Raw genomic sequence first — 18,635 nt, 5'->3', positions numbered from 1 at the left:
AGGGCTTTCTCTAGTTGCGGCGAGCGGGGGCCACTCTTCATCGCCGTGTGCGGGCCTCTCACTATCGCGGCCTCTCTTGTTGCGGAGCACAGGCTCCAGACGCGCAGGCTCAGTAGCTGTGGCTCACGGGCCCAGTTGCTCCGCGGCATGTGGGATCTTCCCAGACCAGGGCTCGAACCCGTGTTCCCTGCATTGGCAGGCAGATTCTCAACCACTGCGCCACCAGGGAAGCCCATATGTAAACTTCTTATTTGTGTTGTCCAAATGACATATAGTTTGATTAATAATATGTTTGGATTTACTATATCACCTCATTGTATGTATGTTTTTTACTTTATCTTTTCCTTTTTGTCTTCTGTGGGCTCTATATGTATACATAACGTGTATATACACACATATTTTTAGGTATAAAACTTTGCTGGTTTGGAAGGTTGAAATTATATTTCTTTCCTTTTTTCGTGGTTATGCTTAATGTTCAATAATTTAAAAGATTTCCTTTTTATCCTTGATCTTATATGGTTTATTTATGATAGAGCCATATATGGACTTAATTTATGCTATCTATTCTTGGGATTTTTTTTTTTTTAATAAATTTATTTATTTATTTATTTATTTATTTTTGGTTGTGTTGGGTCTTTGTTTCGGTGCAAGGGCTTTCTCTAGTTGTGGCGAGCGGGGGCCACTCTTCATCGCGGTGCGCGGGCCTCTCACTGTCGCGGCCTCTCTTGTTGCGGAGCACAAGCTCCAGACGCGCAGGTTCAGTAGTTGTGGCTCACGGGCCTAGTTGCTCCGCGGCATGTGGGATCTTCCCAGACCAGGGCTCGAACCCGTGTCCCCTGCATTGGCAGGCAGATTCTCAACCACTGCTCCACCAGGGAAGCCCTGGGATATATTTTTGATTTGAGGTTTCATGTTGTTCTTTAACTCTTGAAATCCTCATTGATTGTCCCATTACATACTGCTTCTCCATCGTTTCCTCTTTTCTCTTTTTTTTGGAACTTTTGTTAGACATATTTTGAAGTCCCTCCATCTCTCCTCTAGGTCTCTTAACTGCTCCTTTTGTATATTTTGTCCCTTTGACTCTTGGTGCTCTCACAGTGGTCAGGACACCTCCAGTAACAGAATGGTCATCTGGATGGGGTGCGTGGAATGTAGCGCTCAGAAAGTGGTGTTTGAGTTGAGATTTGAAGGGGATGGAAGAATGTCATGTAGAAACAGAGAAAAGTGAGGTAGGGGAGATTCCTCCAGGCAGAGGGAGCAGGATTTGTAAAGGTCCCAAGATGAGAAGGTGCTTTGGCACGAAGGGCAGGAGAGGGTTGGAAATTGGAAGGCACCAAAGCCTTTAAGCCAAGAAAAGACTTGATCCACTGGCAGACCTTTCTGGCTGTTTTGCGGAGCAGAGGACAGGTGAAGGGCAGGGCAGGAGCAGGGAGACCAGCCCGGAGGGTACTGCAGCCTGGGTTAGAGATGGGTGGTAACTGGGACCAGCAGATGGCAGTGGGGATGGAGAGAGAGGACGAATGATGAGATATTTAGGACACAAGCTGGCTGTGATGGACTGCATGGGAGTAGGCTGGTGGTGACGAGGGGAGTCCAGAGCCCAGCCGCCAAGAGGAGGGCACGGAGGTTTGGGTGGAAATCCTTGTCTGGCTTATCCTTGTCCAGGTGAGACCCTCCTGCACAGAATTCACCTGCTCTTTGCCTGAGCCATTGTAGCCTGAGGATGGGGTCTTGAGTGGGTCAGATGTCCTGTGGGTCCCAGGAATCCTGTCTCCACCCAGTACTAGCCTCTCCTCTGATCCACTGGGTGTGTTGAATGATCCTTCTGGGCTTCTGCCTCAGCTGGGATGGACACTGTGGTTATACCTTGAGCCCTGGTCCAGCTCCTGGCCAGACCCCTTTCCCAGGGCTGGACCCTGATTATACGTCTTCAGGTCCTCCTCTAATCTAGACAGGCTACTCGGAATAGAGTCCTGATCCAGCATCAATTTGAACATCTTTTCTCCCTGGAGATTCTGCTGCTGGGCCACACATCCCAGTGGCCAGCCTGGACGTTGCGTCCAGCCTGGCTCCCCAACCCCTGGACCACCTCCACCCAGGCTTTACAATGAGGTGGCCGCAAGTGGCCCCACTGGTTCTCAGCTGTCTCCTCCTTATCTTCTTAGTTTGAGTTCCCTCAGAAGCAGGCCCTGAGACAAGGATTCAAGGGCAAGTCGTCCCAGAAACCCAGGTAGGGTTGTGTCAAGATAGGGAAAGGAAGGCAGCCAACACAGGACGCTTTCAAGCAAGTCTCCACAGAGGCAGCTGAGCCGAATCCAGTGGGGACCTCCAGGTGACAGTGTAAATGCAGGGACTCGGAGCTGTCCCACCTGTGGGGTGAGGTCATCCAGGTGTATGTGAACCAACTCCCATCGGTCATTGGTGAAGGGCAGCCACGGGGGCATTTCTTTCCCCATTTTTTGCGCCTGTCCTGCTTGGGCAGAGCAGACCCAGAAGCTGGAGAAAGCCTTAGCAAAGAGTTGCAGATGCTGGGTCCTGGCCCTGGAATGGGGAGCCTGGGACACCCTCTTATCCTAACCCAGAAGCTGGAGTTCCTGTTCCATCACCTGCAAAGCAGGGACAATGCTACTCGCCTGTCGCCTTGCTGTGAGCACACTGTGACTTAACACACGGAAAGGGCCCAACATTGCTGGGCGTAGAGCGGCCTGATAAGGCTGAGGAGGGCGAGTAGCTCTCTGTGCTGTGCAAATGTGCCCTAGATACGTGGGCAGCAGACCCAAAGCTCTGAGACAGACGGTAATCTCTTTTGCTTTGTCCCCCCTCCATCTCTGGCCACTGGTTCCTGCTGATGTGACATTCTTGTTCTAAAAACAGACATGTAACACCTCAAGCAGATTTACAGTCCCTTGACAGCAGTCTTGTCTGGCACATAAAGGACCTCTGCCTTTCTGCCTGGCTTCCCAGAGTCCGGGGGGTAGAGGTGAGCAGTCCAAGGGGGCTGCTCAGAGAGCAGCGTGGTGCCTGACCCCACCACTCGCCCCTCTGGAAAGGGGAGGTGCCAGGAGCCAGAGCTCCATCTGTCTTGGAGCCCCTGCAGTGGATTGCTGATACTGCGGAAGGCTGATGATCTTGTTTCATTCTTTGCCCCTCCAGCCCCTTGGCTGCTTTGAGTGACAGTCCAGAGCATACCCTTGAGGTTAGGCACTTCCTGTCCAGAGCAGGGTGACTCCACCCTCAGATGGAGGCCCTCCGCTGCAGAGACATGGAATCCAGGCACGCTCCCTGCTCTGCTTCCAGGAGGCTGCCTGCCCCAGGCACTTTACAAACCAACTGTGAAGCATGGCAGCAGGCCAGGAATGGCCCAGGCATTGCTGCCCTGGGGTCTCAAGGGTGCCCTGTCACTCTGGCCATTCTGTTATCTTTATCCAGGGTCACCGAGGCCTCCCCACGGGGGCTGAGGGCGCTGGGCCCCGTCCTGGCCAGGGCAGAGCAAGGATAGCAGCCTCAGCATCTGCAGCAGCTGGGGCTGGCACTGGTCTCATGGCCTCAGGCCTGGTACCCAGTGGGTGGGTGAGCCCTAGGCACTTGTGGGCCCCCTGTGTGAGGCCCCCCCTTCCCTTGTCAAGTCCCCCCAGTGACAGGTGCAGCTCCTGCCTTAGTTTCCCATCCCATGCTCTAGAACCCCCTCTCGGCCCGTTGTTTGTCCCTGAGGTCTACACCTTGGCTGGGCCCCTGATGCCCCTCTCCAGCTCCTGCCAACCCCTGAACCGGGGACTATCCCTTCTCTAAGGTCACTTACTGGGAGACTCAGTTTCCTTATCATTAATAGGGGTGACGTCACCTGCCCTGCAGTTTTGTCGGAAAGGACAGTGAAAACGTTTCTAGTGCATCTAGCAAAGTCTCTGGCATAGAGCAAGTGCTCCGTGAAAGGCGGCCATGATCATTCCTGGTGTTAACAACCTTCTCCATCTCTCCGGCTTCCACCTGACTCTGGGAGGTGCTGCTGCGTAAGGCCCACATTTGGACCCCCGAGAGCAGTGCTCCCCAGTAGAACTTTCTGCAGTCGTGGAAATGTTCTGTGTCTAAGCTGCCCAATATGCTGGCAGGCCCCCTTGAAGTGTGGCCAGTGAAAAAACATTTTTTAAAAATTTAATTTAAATTAATTTAAATGTAAATAGCTGCATGTGAACAGGGGCTACTGAATGGGACAGCACAGCCTTCAAAAGGAACACTGGCCTGGTTCATTCATCAGACAAATATTTATTGAGAGCCAACTCGCTGCCCGTTGAGGTGCTGGGATTTCAACAGTGGACAATACAGGCAAGGGCCTTGCTGTCATGGTGACAGGAAAAGTTAAATAAATAAATAAGGCAATTCAGACAGTGACAAGGGATGTAGACAACCCCAGAGCGCCCTCAAGCGCTAAAGCAAGAGTGTACTTGCTGTCTTTTTTCTTTTTTTTAAATCTTTATTTCCTTTATCAGATGAAATGATTCCCTTTCCTTTATTTTCAAAAATGTTCACTATTTCAAAAATTCCTGATCCATGAAGAGAAATTCCATTTAAGTAGGTTTTGTTATATTGTTTTGTCTCTTGATGGACTAGTCCTGTTTATTATTATTATTGTTTTTTGCTTCGTGAATAAGCTTTATTTAAGCTTTAAATAGCACGTAATTTCGGTTACTTAAGTTATGCCAAGGCAAAGAAAATGATGAACAGCTCCCTGATTTATTATGTGAATTCATAGTGACTTCAATAGCAAAACTTGATATTATCAGTAAAGAAAAATATATACCAATTGTATGTATACATAGAGATGCAAAATTTCTAAATAGTAACAAATAGAATTTAACGATACATCAAAAATAATCCACTGTTAGCAAGCAGGGTTTATTACAGGAACGCAAATGTGGTTCAAGAAGTTAATCAACATAATTTAATCAACAGATTACTAGAGAAAATATTTTTGGACATGTAAAAACATTTGATATAATCCACGTTTATTGCATTTTATACATCAAAAGGCTTTGCCTTTGTGTTAGTCTGTTCGGGCAGCCGTAACAAAGCCACAGACTGGGGAACTTAACAACAAAAATATATTTCCTCATAGTTCTGGAGGCTGGAAGTCCAAGATCAAGGTGTGGGCAGGGTTGGTTTCTCCGGAGGCCTCTCTCCTTGGCTTGCAGATGGCTATCTTCTCCTTGTGTCCTCATGTGGTCTCTTTTCCACGTGTATCCGAGTCTTAATCTCTTCTTCTTATAAGGACACCAATCATATTGGGCTAGGGACCACACTAAGGGCTCATTTTAACCTAATCATCCTTTAAAGATCTTGTCTCCAGGGACTTCCCTGGTGGTCCAATGGGTAAGACTCTGCGCTCCCAATGCAGGGGGCCCGGGTTCGATCCCTGGTTGGGGAACTAGATCCTACATGCATGTCGTGACTAAGAAGTCTGCATGCCGCAACTAAGAAGTCGGTATGCCGCAACTAAAGATCCCACATGCCGCAACAAAGATCCCGCGTGCCGCAACTAAGACCCGGCGCAGGCTAAATAAATAGATATTTAAAAAAAAAGATCCTGTCTCCAAATACAATCACATTCTGAGGTACTGGGGGTTAGGACTTCAACATATGAATTTTGAGGAGATACAAGTAAGCTCATAAGCACACCTTCAAAAACACTGTGGCATTGAACTTCAGCTACTTAATTGTATAGCTTCCAAAGCTTATGCCCTTGGTAGCATCTCTTAAAATGTTTCACGTGCGCACAATGGCATTTAGCAGACCAAACAGGGCCTTCACCTCAACCAGGTCACAGGAGTTAATTCTATTTGGCTTTGCTTTGCGCTTGACAACTGGCACCTAAGTAAAGGAAAATAAGTACTTTCTACCCAAATTCTTTCCACCAACACTGACTCCTTGCTCTTGAGAGCCTCTTTATCTCCTCGGACACAGTTTATAGGGGAAGACCTGCCAACAAGCACCCCGATTATCCCTAGGCATTAGAGCACCTAAGATCCATCTAGTGGCTACAGATCTTAGCATCTCAGTGCATATAATTGCCCCTTTTGAAAAACAACCAAGTTGAGATAAAAGTTAAGTACAAAAATCAAGGACTAAATGTTGAGCAATGCGGTGTTCCCAGGGTTGTACTGATGACGTAATTGCTGGTGAATTACACCCGCTGAGAGGTTGAATTAGATCAATCCTTATGGCCCTGCAATGTGCACAGTGCAAAATTGTGCTAGAATTTAGAGACACTACGTTTGACAATATATTTATTAAGTGACTCAAAAAGGGAAGGTCTGACGTATAATATGTTCTGAGAGAGAGACATGGAAATCGTTGTGTACACACTGGTTTTACTGTAACAAGGCGATGTGCACATTTTAACATTTAAAACAGAACATCTTTTTTTCCTTTCCAGTGAAACTAAAAGAAAAACAACAAACTTTTTTTTAAAATAATTTTTAAAAAATTTATTTATTTTTGGCTGCATTGGGTCTTCATTGCTGGGCTTTCTCTAGTTGTGGTGAGCGGGGGCTACTCTTGGTTGCGGTGCAGGCTTCTCATTGCGGTGGCTTCTCTTATTGTGGAGCACGGGCTCTAGGCGTGCGGGCTTCAGTAGTTGCAGCACGCGGGCTCAGTAGACGTGGCTTGCGGTCTCTAGAGCTCAGGCTCAGTAGTTGTGGTGCATGGGCTTAGCTGTCCACAGCATGTGGGATCTTCCCAGACCAGGGCTTGAACCCGTGTCCCCTGCATTGGCAGGTGGGTTCTTAACCACTGCGCCACCAGGGAAGCCCCCAAACTTTTTATAATGGAAAAATGTTAAGCATTTGCAAAAGTAGAGTAAGTAGTACAATGAACCCCCATAGACCCATTGCCCAGCTTAAGTAATGGTCACCATATTGCCAACCTTGCTTCGTCCCTTCTCCCCATCCCCTCTTTTTCTTGGTTGGAATATTTTAAAGCACATGTAGACGTGTCATAAAAAGAAAATTTAAAAATAAAACAGAACAAAAATTACAATACAGAATGTCATTTCCAAATAAGATCCTTTATGTTCTGCTGATTCTCCATCAAGTGGCAGGGCTCCAGTCATCATTAGGAGAGGATTTTATTTTTAAAGCGACAGTTTCGGTGGTGAGAACATCCGTTAAGCATCACCCAAGAAGAAGCTATATTGTCAACATGCCCGCTTAACCCTCCCAAACATCTCAAACCACCTTCCGATGATTTTCTTTAATCCTGCTTTTCTGGTTTTACACAGAAAGAGTAGAGATCTAAATGCTGGTATTTGCTTGATGTCCATATTCACATGGATACAGTTGCAGGGAAAGAAAGAAGAACACTGGGGCTCTGCCTGCCTCCCCACAGGTGCCTGGCAGCCTCCAGGGCCACAGGAGTGCACGTTGTCCTTTTTCTCATGGAGCACAGTGGTGTATGCATTCTGTAAGGGTTTTGTTGAGAAAGGAAGGGATAAAAAGGGAGTTGGAACAGAAAACAACTCCTCTCCTCCCTGCCCCAAATAAACTGTGTATCAAGGTGTAAAGAGGTCAAGAGAGACTTCAGGAGTGCCAGGGGATGAAACATCAGAGAAAAGAGCAGACTATTCCCTTGCTGCCAGGGTCCTGAGAAAATTAGAAAGGCTAGTTGGAAAAGGAAGGTTGGACTCCATCAGTGTTTTATTTGTCTTTCTCTCTTCTCGCTCCCCATCATCTTCGTCTTCTTTCGCTTTCATCTTCACCTTCTCCTTCTTCAATGTCCTCCAAGCTGCCATGGGCAACACTCCCTCCCTTTCCATGCCTGCCTGTCCACTGTACCTTCCCCTTCTCTCCTTCTGGTTATTACTGCTGCATAACCAATTACCCCTACATGGAGCACCTTAAAATAACTATTTTATTTTGCTCTCTATTTGGTAGGTCAGGAATTCTGAAAGGGCTTGACTGGGCAGCTCTTGATTGGGGTTTCCCACTTGGTTAAGGTCACTGCTGGCTGGGAATGCAGTCATCTGAAGGCATGACTAGGCTGGCCATCCAAGATGGCGCACTCATGTGGCTGCCAGTTGATGGCTGTTGGCTGCTCCAAGTGGCCTCTCCAGTGTGGCAGCCTCTGGGGGGCTGATTTCTCACGTAAGAGCCAGCTTCCTCCAAGGTGAGCGTCCCAAGAAAGCCAGGTGGAGGCTGCATGGCTCCTTCTGACTAAACCTTGTGGGGGGGTCCACAGTCACTTCTGCCATACTCTATTGGTAGAAGCAGTCACAAGCCCTCCGAGATTCAAAGGGAGGGGACCTGGACCCCACCTCTTGATGCGGGGAGTGGCAAGGCCACATTGAGGAAGAGCATGTGGTATGGGAGAGATTGCTGTGGCTGTCTTTGGATAATGCAGTCTTCCACATCTTCCATATCAGTTCTGCAGGGGGTTTGGCCAGATACCATCTTTTTTTTTTTTTTTAAATATTTATTTATTGATTTTTGGCTGTGTTGGGTCTTCGCTTCTGTGCGAGGGCTTTCTCTAGTTGCGGCAAGCAGGGACCACTCTTCATCGCGGTGCGCGGGCCTCTCACTGTCGCGGCCTCTCTTGTTGCGGGCACAGGCTCCAGATGCGCAGACTCAGTAGTTGTGGCTCACGGGCCCAGTTGCTCCGCGGCATGTGGGATCCTCCTGGACCAGGGCTCGAACCCGTGCCCCCTGCATTGTCAGACAGATTCTCAACCACTGCGCCACCAGGGAAGCCCCAGATACCATCTTTGATGGCTTGTCCTAACTCACCTGAACCTGCTTCAGCAGGCAAAGAAAGACGCTTCTGCTCGTGCTGTCTCTTCTGCTTGGCTTCTTCAGCCCCTGCCTGGATGCTTGGCCAAGTTCCTCCTAGATTTCCACAGATTTCAGCTGACTTTGATGATAGCTCACCATTCTTAGATGAAACTCTGTGGAGAGCACTCGATTTCCAAGAGAATTCTCATCAAGATAAAACTTTATTGAGTAACCCAATTTAAAATTTGTCACTTCAACTCTGGTCAGAAAATACAGAGCTCTTCATCTTCCTCCCCAGGCAATGCAGACCTCACCAAGGGTTGACAAATGTTGTCTCCCAGAAATCTGGGCTTCATTTGTTCTTCTTTTTCTAGTTTCCTAAGGTGGAAGCTTAGGTTATTGATTTTAGATATTTTTTAAAATATGCATTCAATGCTATATTGCCTTTAAGCACTGCTTTTGCTGCATTCCACAAATTTTGATTGTTGTATTTTCATTTTCATTTGGTTCAAAATATTTTAAAATTTCTTTTGAGCCTTCCTCTTTGACCCACATGTTATTTAGAAGTGTGTTGTTTAATCCCCAAGTGTTAAACACACAACTTGGAAGTTTCTAGCTATTTATCAATTACTGATTTTTAGTTTAATTCCATTGTAGTCTCACAGCATAATTTGTATGATTTTATTCTTTTAAATTTGTTAAAGTGTGTTTTATGGCTCAGAATATGGTCTATTTTGGTGAATGGTCCATATGAGTTAGAGCTGAATGTATATTCTCCTTTTGTTGGATTAAATATTCTATAGATGTCAATTAGATCCAGTTGATTGATGGTGCTCTTCAGTTCAACTGTGTCTTTTCTGATTTTCTCCTTGCTAGATCTGTCAATTACTGACAGAGGGGTTTTGAAGTCTCCAACTATAATAGTGTATTCATTTATTTTTCCTTGAAGTTCTATTAGCTTTTGCCTCATGTATTTCGATGCTCTGTTGTTAGGTGCAAACACATTAAGGATTGTTATGTTTTCTTGGAGAACTGACCTTTTTGTCATTATGTAATGCTCCTCTTTATCCCTGATAATTTTCCATCTTCTGAAGTCTGTTTGGTCTGAAATTAATAGAGGCACTCAGCTTTCTTTTGACTAGTGTTAGTGTGCTATAACTTTCTCCATCCCTTTACTTTTAAAAACTTGTTATTAAAAATTTTTTTAATTGTGGTAAAATACACATAGCATTAAATTTACCATCTTAATCAATTTTATGTGTACAATTCACTAATGTTATATATATTCACATTGTTGTATAATCAGTCTCCAGAACTCTTTTCATCTTGCAAAACAGAAACTCTATACCCATTAAACAACAACTTCCCTGCTCACCATCCCTGGCAACCACCACTCGACTTTCTGTCTCTATGAATTTGACTACTCGAGGTTCCTCATGTAAGTGGAATCATATGGTATTTGTCCTTTTGTGACTGGCTTATTTCACTTGCTATAATGTCCTCAAGGCTCATCTGTGTTGTAGTATATGTCAGAATTTCCTTCCTTCTTAAGGCTGAATGATATTCCATTGTATGCATATCCTGCATTTGTTGATCCATCATCTGTCAATGGAAAGTTTCATTGTTTCCATTTCTTGGCTATTATGAATTGCTTCTATGAACATGCTTGTGAAAATATCTCTTTAAGACCCTGGTTTCAACTGTTTTGAGTATATACCCAGAGGTGGAATTGCTGGATCATATGATAATTCTACTTTTAATTTTTTGAGGAACTGCCATACTATTTTCCATAGTGGCTGCACCATTTTGCATTCCTGACAATAATGCACAGGGTTTTGATTTCTCACATCCTTGTCAACACTAGTTATTTTCTGGTTTTGTTTTGACAATAATCATCCTAAGGGTATGAGGTGGTATCTCATAGTTTTGATTTACATTTGCTTAATGATTAGTGATGTTAAGCAACTTTTCATGCACTTGTTGGCCATTTGTATATCTTATTTGGAGAAATGTCTATTTAAGTCTTTTGCCCCTTTTAAATCGGGCTTTTGTTGTTGTTGTTGTGTTGTAGGAATTATTTATGTATTCTGAATATCAATTCCTTATCAGATATATGATTTGTAACTTATTTTCTCCCATTTGTCAGTTGCCTTTTTACTCTGTTAATCATGTCCTTTGATGCACAGAAGTTTTTAATTTTGATATAGTCCAACATGCCTATTTTTGCTTTTGGTGTCATATCCAAGAAATCGTTGCCAAAGCCAATGTTATGAAGCTTTTCTTGTACATTTTCTCCTAAGAGTTTTAGAGTTTTTGGTCTTACATTTAGGTCTCTGATCCATTTTGAGTTAATGTTTATACAGTTGTGAGGTAAGGGTCCAACTTCATTCTTTTGCATGTGGATATCCACTTTCCTAGAACCATTTGTTGAAAAGACTGTTCTTTCCCCATTGAATGGTCTTGGTACCCTTGTCAAAACCATTTGACCACATATGTGAGGGTTTATTTCTGGGCTCTCTATTCTATTCCATTTGTCTATATGTCTGTCTTTATGCCAGTAGCACACTGTTATTACTACTGTAGATTTATAATAAGTTTGAAATCAGAAAGTATGAGGCCTCCAACTTTGTTCTTTTTTTCAAGATCATCTTCTCTATTTGGAGTCCTTTGAGATTCCGTATGAATTTTAGGATAGAATTTTCTGTTTCTGTAAAAAACACTGTTGGGATTTTGTTAGAGATTGTACTGAATATGTAGATTACATTGGGTAGTCTTCCCTTTATTCTTTTTACTGGATTTTTTAAAAAATTAATTAATTAATTAATTTATGGCTGTGTTGGGTCTTCGTTTCTGTGCGAGGGCTTTCTCTAGTTGTGGCAAGCGGGGTCCACTCTTCATCGCGGTGCGTGGGCCTCTCACTATCGCGGCCTCTCTTGTTGCAGAGCACAGGCTCCAGACACGCAGGCTCAGTAGTTGTGGCTCACGGGCCTAGTTGCTCCGCGGCATGTGGGATCTTCCCAGACCAGGGCTCGAACCCGTGTCCCCTGCATTGGCAGGCAGATTCTCAACCACTGCGCCACCAGGGAAGCCCCAGTCTTCCCTTTATTTTTAATCTATCTGTGTCTTTAAAGTGGATTTTTTATAGACATATAGTTGGATTTTTAAAAAAAATCCACTCAGTCTCTGTTTTCAGTTGGTGTATTAGACCATTGATGTTTAAAGTGATGTTTAAGATGATCTACCATATTTGTTATTGTTTTCTATGTGTTGCCCTTACTCTTTTTTTGTTTTGTTTTATTTTGTTTTCCACTCTTTTTCGGACTTCTCTGGTTTTAATTGAGCACTTTGTGTAATTTCATTTTGTCTCTTCTCTTTGTCTATTAAGTATACTTTTTTATTTTATAAATTTATTTATTTATTTATATTTTAGTTTTGGCTGTGTTGGGTCCTCGCTGCAGCGAGCAGGGGCTACTCTTCATTGTGGTGCGCGGGCCTCTCACTGCTGCGGCCTCTCCCGTTGCGGAGCACGGGCTCCAGGCGTGTGGGCTTCAGCAGCTGTGGCCTGCGGGCTCTAGAGCTCAGGCTTAGCAGCTGTGGCGCACGGGCCTATTTGCTCCTCGGCATGTGGGATCCTCCCAGACTAGGGCCCGAACCCGCATCCCCTACACCGGCAGGCAGACTCCCAACCACTGCACCACCAGGGAAGTCCCTAAATATACTTCTTTATATGAGTGACTGTCCTTGAGTTTAAATCCCAACATTTCTGCCATATCTGAGTCAGGTTCTGATGCTTGCTCTGTTTATTCAAACCAAGTGTTTTGTTTTTTCGTATGCCTTATAATTTGGAGGTACTGGGTAAAGGGACTGGGGTAAATAGGCCGTTAGTGGGAGCTTTTATGCTCGTCTGGCTAGGAGGTAGGCCCTGTTTACTACTTGCTGTTACTGTAGGTGTCAGAGGCTAAAATGTCCTGTGATGTCCTTATTCTTGTCTCCCCCACTGTCTCTGAGATTCCCTAGAGATAGATTCTTAAATAAGGTCTGAGATATGAGTTGTATCCCTCTGTTATTATACAGGAGTCTGATTGATGTGGTGGTGATATTTGGGGGGAGAGGAGGCATTGAGTAGTCTATGGTGAGGTCTCAGTTGTAGTGAGTCTGTGACCCTGGGCTGTGACCGTCACATGTGCTTCTCAGTTCCACCCCTCCCCCACTTAGGTGGGACAAGAAGGCTAGCGGGGGCCTGGAGTAAGGTATTTCTTTTCCCCACGTGGAAGGCTAGAGAGGGTTGGGTTGGGTATTTCTTTCTCCCAGGCCATTTAAGCTCCGGCAAAACCCTAGCTGATAAAATCGTTTCTCCTGATGGCCGTGCTTGTTAAGAAGAACACAGAGTGCTCTGGGTGTATCAGCAGGCCCACTTTCTCCCTCCAGCGCTGACAGCATGAAGCCGGTGCTCTTCGCTGTGAGAACCTGATCGGGCTCCTGGGGGTAATAACACTTGCAAAACTGGGGGTGCTGTCTTATGACTGGGCCCCCTGGGAGTTTTTAGCTCTCAGATTTGCCCATGCTGAGCCTCCAGCAATCCGTCAACTGCTGTTTAGGTTTTCCTGCCCCTGGTTCACATGAAGGTTTCTGCCCCTGGGCTTTTGTTCTGGGAAGTTGTGATTCTCTGCCTGCCTCTCCAGCTTTGGGGGCAGCGGTTTGCCCTGTGACCTCAAGACTCTGATGGATCATGAAGAGTCGTCAATTTTCAGTTTGTTCAGCATTTTTCTGGTAGGCAGGAGAAGCATCCTCTGCTTGAATGCTTCTGGGAACACTAAGCTTACTGCTTTACTGGGCAACTCATGTTAACTTCTGGACAGGAATTTGGAAATGTTCATCACTGATCCCCTTTATGGAAGGGCTCCAGAACATCTTAGTGTCTGCTTCTGTCATCCACATGCCTTTAACCGATGTTGGTGGAGCCCACTGTTTGGACATGAAATGGTTAATCAACAGCTAGCCACCAAAGGTCAGTTCAAGCCAGGTAGCAGGGTTTGCTTGATGCTGTTGAGGTGTTTCCAAGAGAGGGAGGAATAACCTTTTAGGCAATGGGAGAAGGTCTTTCAGGCCTTGAAGAGACTCCTTTATCGTGCCAAAAACCACAGGCAATGGAGCATCAAGCTAGCGTCAATCTATAAGAGATGCAGGGGGACGCTTCGGTGAAAAGGAGAACTTTGCCGCTGCGGAAGCACCCGACAGCGAGGATATAAGTTTCCTGTTGCTAAATGTTCAAGCACAGGCAGACAGATCACTTAGAGGAGTCAGATAGGAGGAATTCAAACACTGATTGATTTTGAAGGTGGCTGGAAATTCAATTCTATGGTGGCTCTTAACAAAGTCGACCGTAAAGTAAGTTTCTGGAAACTGAATCGTATCTTCCTATTACATTTTAGGATGTAATTGTAAAATAAGATTTAGGTTACCGTAAAAGAAATCGTCCAGCAGACCAAGTGGAAATGCTTGTGAGCGGATCCAAGGCACCGGCCTGAATGTGTATTTAAAGCACATGTAGTTGTTTGTACTTTCCTGACTCCCTCTATCCCTTCTCCTCTTGTCTCTCTCTTTTTCCGTTGTTTCTCCATGTGCCTAGATTTTGGGAATCCTGTACTTGAGGATGATCTAATTCCTTGACTAGATTCCTAGATCAAGATTGGCAAACAGTGGCCCCTGGGCCAAGCCCAGCCCGCTGTCTGTTTTTGTAAATAAAATATTGCTGGGACATAGCCACGCTCATTTGCTTATGTGTTGCCTGTGGCTGCCTTTGCGCTTCAGTAGCAGAGGTGAGTAGTTGTGACAGAGACCATATGGCCATAAAGCCCGAAATATTTATTAATCTACCTTTGGCAGGAAAAGTTTGTCGACCCCCTTGTGTGTATTACAGCCTCCTTCACCACTGTCTTTGGCCTTGGCTCTGATGATGTCCGCATGGAGTTGTGCACAGAAATCCTACCTGGTTAATTACATGGGGCATCATCTTGAGGCTAGATCAGGCTTGCGGATTGTGGCCAGGGGGTGACTGTGGTGGGAGTGCTAATTGAGATGGGGTCAGGAAAGGCTTGCCTGATGGTGGAACACGAGGGCAGAGACCTGGACGATATGAAGGAGCCATGGAGAGGTTCTGTAAAGGCTTTGAGGCAGGAAAGAGCTTGGTGTTTTTCAGAGCCTCAAAAGGAGGCTGGTGAGGCTGTAATAAGGAGAGGTAGGAGGGAAGTGGTGAGGCAGGAAGGTGCCCCCACCCAGGCCACACGGGGCCTTGGGAACTGTGTCACCGCCCTGCCTGGGGGTCAACAGTTGCACAGAGGGGCGGGTGCCGAGTGTATCCCTCGCATTCAGTGTTTCATTTAATCCTTGTGTACCTTGCGGGGAGGGCGAGCATCGTTGCCCCCTGTTTTAGAGGTGAGCAGACAGAGGTAAGAGAAGTAAAAGGACTTGCCCAAGACCACACAACTTTTTTGTGTCTAAATCAGACTAAACAGAAACCCCCAAATTCCCAACCTCTCTAACTTTTAAGTCCAGTGAATTATCTATTGTTGACTTTTTTTGTTTTTAGAGGCAAAATATCACACAGCCTGGATATAATGGTGTTTGCTGATTTTTCCTAATGTCCTTGTGCTAGAATACAATCACCGTTGTCCCCAGGTTGGCTTGGGAGGTGAGGGGCGGACCACAGCAGATTTTGCCTGACTTCTCTGGCCTTTGGCCTTTGGTCAGATTGTATCTCAATATTTGACTCACAGGTTCTCTGGGGCTCCCTGGGGCTCAGGCAGCTCCTCAGAGGCCAGGTCCACACCCAGACTCTGACCAGATGGTTGAGAGTTTCCCCATCAACCACTCAGATGGGGAAAGAAAGGGTCTGTGGGAGACAGAGGCAGAGGAGGTGACTCTTTGGCTGATATGGCCAGGGGCCAGCACACAGGAGGGCAGTGGCCTTGGTGGGCAGCGCTCTGTGACCTCACCTCACTGACCAGACCTCCTGAGTCTGCAGCCTCCACGGCAGGTGCCGGTGGATCATGGGGAGATTGGGATGGGCTGGGGACCAGGGAGGCAGCAGATGGTCCCCAGAACCCACCTTTGCGCTAGAACGAGATAGAAGCAAGAGAGGCTTCCCCCCAGCTTGATTAAGGTAAAATTGACAAATAAAATTTTAAGATATACATCTTAAAAGTGTACATAGTGGTGATTTGATACACATATATATTGTGAAAGGATTCCCAACATCCAGTTAATTAACACACCTATCACCTCATATTTATCTTTTTTTTTTATGAGAACATTTAAGTTCTACTCTCTTAGCAAATTTTAATTATACAATACAGTGTTATCAGGTATAATCACCATGTCATACATTAGATCCTCAGACCTTATTCATCTTATAGGTAACGGTTTGTACCCTTTTACCAGTCTCTCCTTATTTGCCCTCCGCCCCCAGCCCCCAACCACTTTTCTACTCTGTCTCTATGAGTGTGACTTTTTTTTCAGTATTTTTTTTAAGGGAGTTCCCTGGTGGTCCAGTGGTCAGGACTCGGTACTTTCATTGCTGTGGGCCCAGATTCAATCCCTGGTCAGGGAACTAGGATCCTGGAAGCCGTGTGGTGTGGCCAAAAATTTTTTTTTTTTTTTTTTTTTAGCTATAAGTGATACCTTGCAGTATTTGTCTCTATCTGGCTTATTTCACTTAGCATAGTGCCCTCAAGGTCCATCCATGTTGTCACAAATGGCAGGATTTCCTTCTTTTTCATGAATGATATTCCGTTGTATATATACACCACTTCTTCTTTATCTATTTATCCGTTGATGGATACTTAGGTTGTTTCCACATCTTGGCAATAATGTAAATAATTATTATTTAATTATTGTAAATAATCTGTAATGTTTATAGATTAAATAATCTATAAATAATCCTGTAATAATCTGTAAATAATCCTGTAATGAACATGGGAGTGCAGATATTTCTTTGGTATCCTGTTTTCATTTCCTTTGGTTTTATACCCAGAAGTGGAATTACTGGATCATATGGTAGCTTTAATTTTTTGAGGAACCTCCGTACTGTTTTCCATAGTGGCTGCACAGAGAGGCTTCCTTTGTCTTCTTCTAGCAAGTATTATGTGAACTCCCCTCTCCCCACTGCCATTTTTCACTGAATCTCTAAGCAGTCCTCTAAAATGTACATTACAGGTTTAAAATCACTTTTCAATTCTGAAATCCATAAAGCTCTTTAAATACGATGTTTTCTCCTTACTGATTTGGCTGTAAAATCCGAGTGGGGCCGATGTGAGGCCATTTGTAGTCCTTATGCATCCTACGTCATGCGGCTATTCATCTACTTTGCTGCAGGGCTATCAGTATTAGATAATGGGATGCAATCCTAGACCCTGCCGGGAGCACTGTGCAACAGATGGCATGTGTCCTGTATCATCTTTCTAAAATAAAAAATATCTTGACTTCTGAAACACATTTGACCCTGAGGTTTTGGATAAGGCATAGTGGGCCTGCACTGGCCCATTTTCATGTTTGGAAACTGAGGCTCAGAGCTGGCTCCAAGGCTCATCCTGCTCAAAGAGGAACCCAGACCCCTGCATTGGTGTCCAGTAACAGGAAATGGCAAAACCAAAGACAATGGCTTCCTGCTGTCGACTGCTACATCCTAACACGCTGACAACACATCTGCAAATTCTCACCATGGTTCCCCCACCCTGGCCCCACCCATGGGCAGACCTCTTTGTTTGTGGTCTCTCGATTCCAGACCATATCCCAAACTTGAACAAGCATCTGGTTCTAATCTAGCTTCAGAGCCACACACCAGACTCAGTTACACCAGATATGGGCCCCTCCTAGGGCCACCCTTTGCTTTGATTCTCAGAGGGGAGGGAAGGGGAAGGGGTGAAGCCCAATTAAAAGGAGCTGCAGAAATAACAAGGATGTGGGAAGATGGGGCTGGTGGGGCAGCCTCAGACTGACTTTTGTGTAGTCACAGCATCAAGCCCATTGTAAGCATCTGTTACGGTCCTCCCCAAATTCATACGTTGAAGTCCTAACCCCCAATACCTTAGTATGTGATTGAATTTGGAGGTAGGACATTTAAAGAGGTAAATAAGTTAAAATGAAGTTGTTAGGGTGAACCCTAATGCAATTTGACTGGTGTTCCTATAAGAAGAGCAGATTAGGACACAGACGTGTGCACACAGATGAAAGACCATGTGAGCACACAGCAAGAAGGCGGCTATCTGTAAGCCAAGGAGAGAGACCTCAAGAGAAACCAACCCTGCCCACACCTGGATCTCAGACTTCTAGCCTCCAGAACCATGAGACAATGAATTTTGGTTGTTTAAGCCACCCGGTCCATGGTCCTTTGTTATGGCAGCCCGAGCAAACTAATATAGCATCTCAAAGATGCCCCTAATTCAACTCCATTCCCACCCTCAGAAAGGAGCTATAGAGAGCCCGCAGGTTCAGAGGAGTAGTTTTGGGGTCTAAATAATAGTCAGCACAGTAAGTCTGCCCTTTTAAATAGGCCAGACCCACGATGTAAATGCTCATCAGCCCCCTTGGATAAGACACTCCCCGGGCATGGCTTGCTCTGTTCTCTGAAGCTGTCTGGCTTTGTGTCCAAACACCCATCACTCACTTGGGGTCCGTGGCTTTGACGACACATTTCAGTTGTGTCTCTGCAGCTGGACCTTGGCCAGCACTGGTGTCCCTGTGGGCAGTGGTGGCCGGCAGCCACTCCGACAGCTCAGGATGATACTTGTCTCATCCCAAAGCCACCTGCAGTCACGTTGCACTAGTAGCATGACATTGGCCATGGTGGGGGTATTTACACCTTGGCACACAGTACAGATC

General features: G+C 45.6%; 2 long non-coding RNA genes across 2 annotated transcripts in view; one reads left to right on the top strand and one right to left on the bottom strand.

The window, feature by feature from the left end:
- Positions 1 to 18,635, top strand: part of LOC309646279 — a 394,596-nt gene that overhangs the window by 17,626 nt on the left and 358,335 nt on the right. The window lies entirely within an intron of this gene.
- LOC309646302 lies at positions 593 to 16,680 on the bottom strand. Its single transcript, XR_014255267.1, has 2 exons — positions 11,648 to 16,680; positions 593 to 653 (listed from the first exon to the last, which is right to left on the bottom strand). It is a non-coding gene; the product is annotated as an uncharacterized lncRNA (long non-coding RNA).

The sequence above is a fragment of the Balaenoptera physalus genome (assembly GCF_965194825.1).
Source record: "Balaenoptera physalus genome assembly, chromosome: 16".
NCBI classification, from domain to species: Eukaryota; Metazoa; Chordata; class Mammalia; order Artiodactyla; family Balaenopteridae; genus Balaenoptera; species Balaenoptera physalus.
This window is presented reverse-complemented; position numbering and strand designations above follow the sequence as displayed.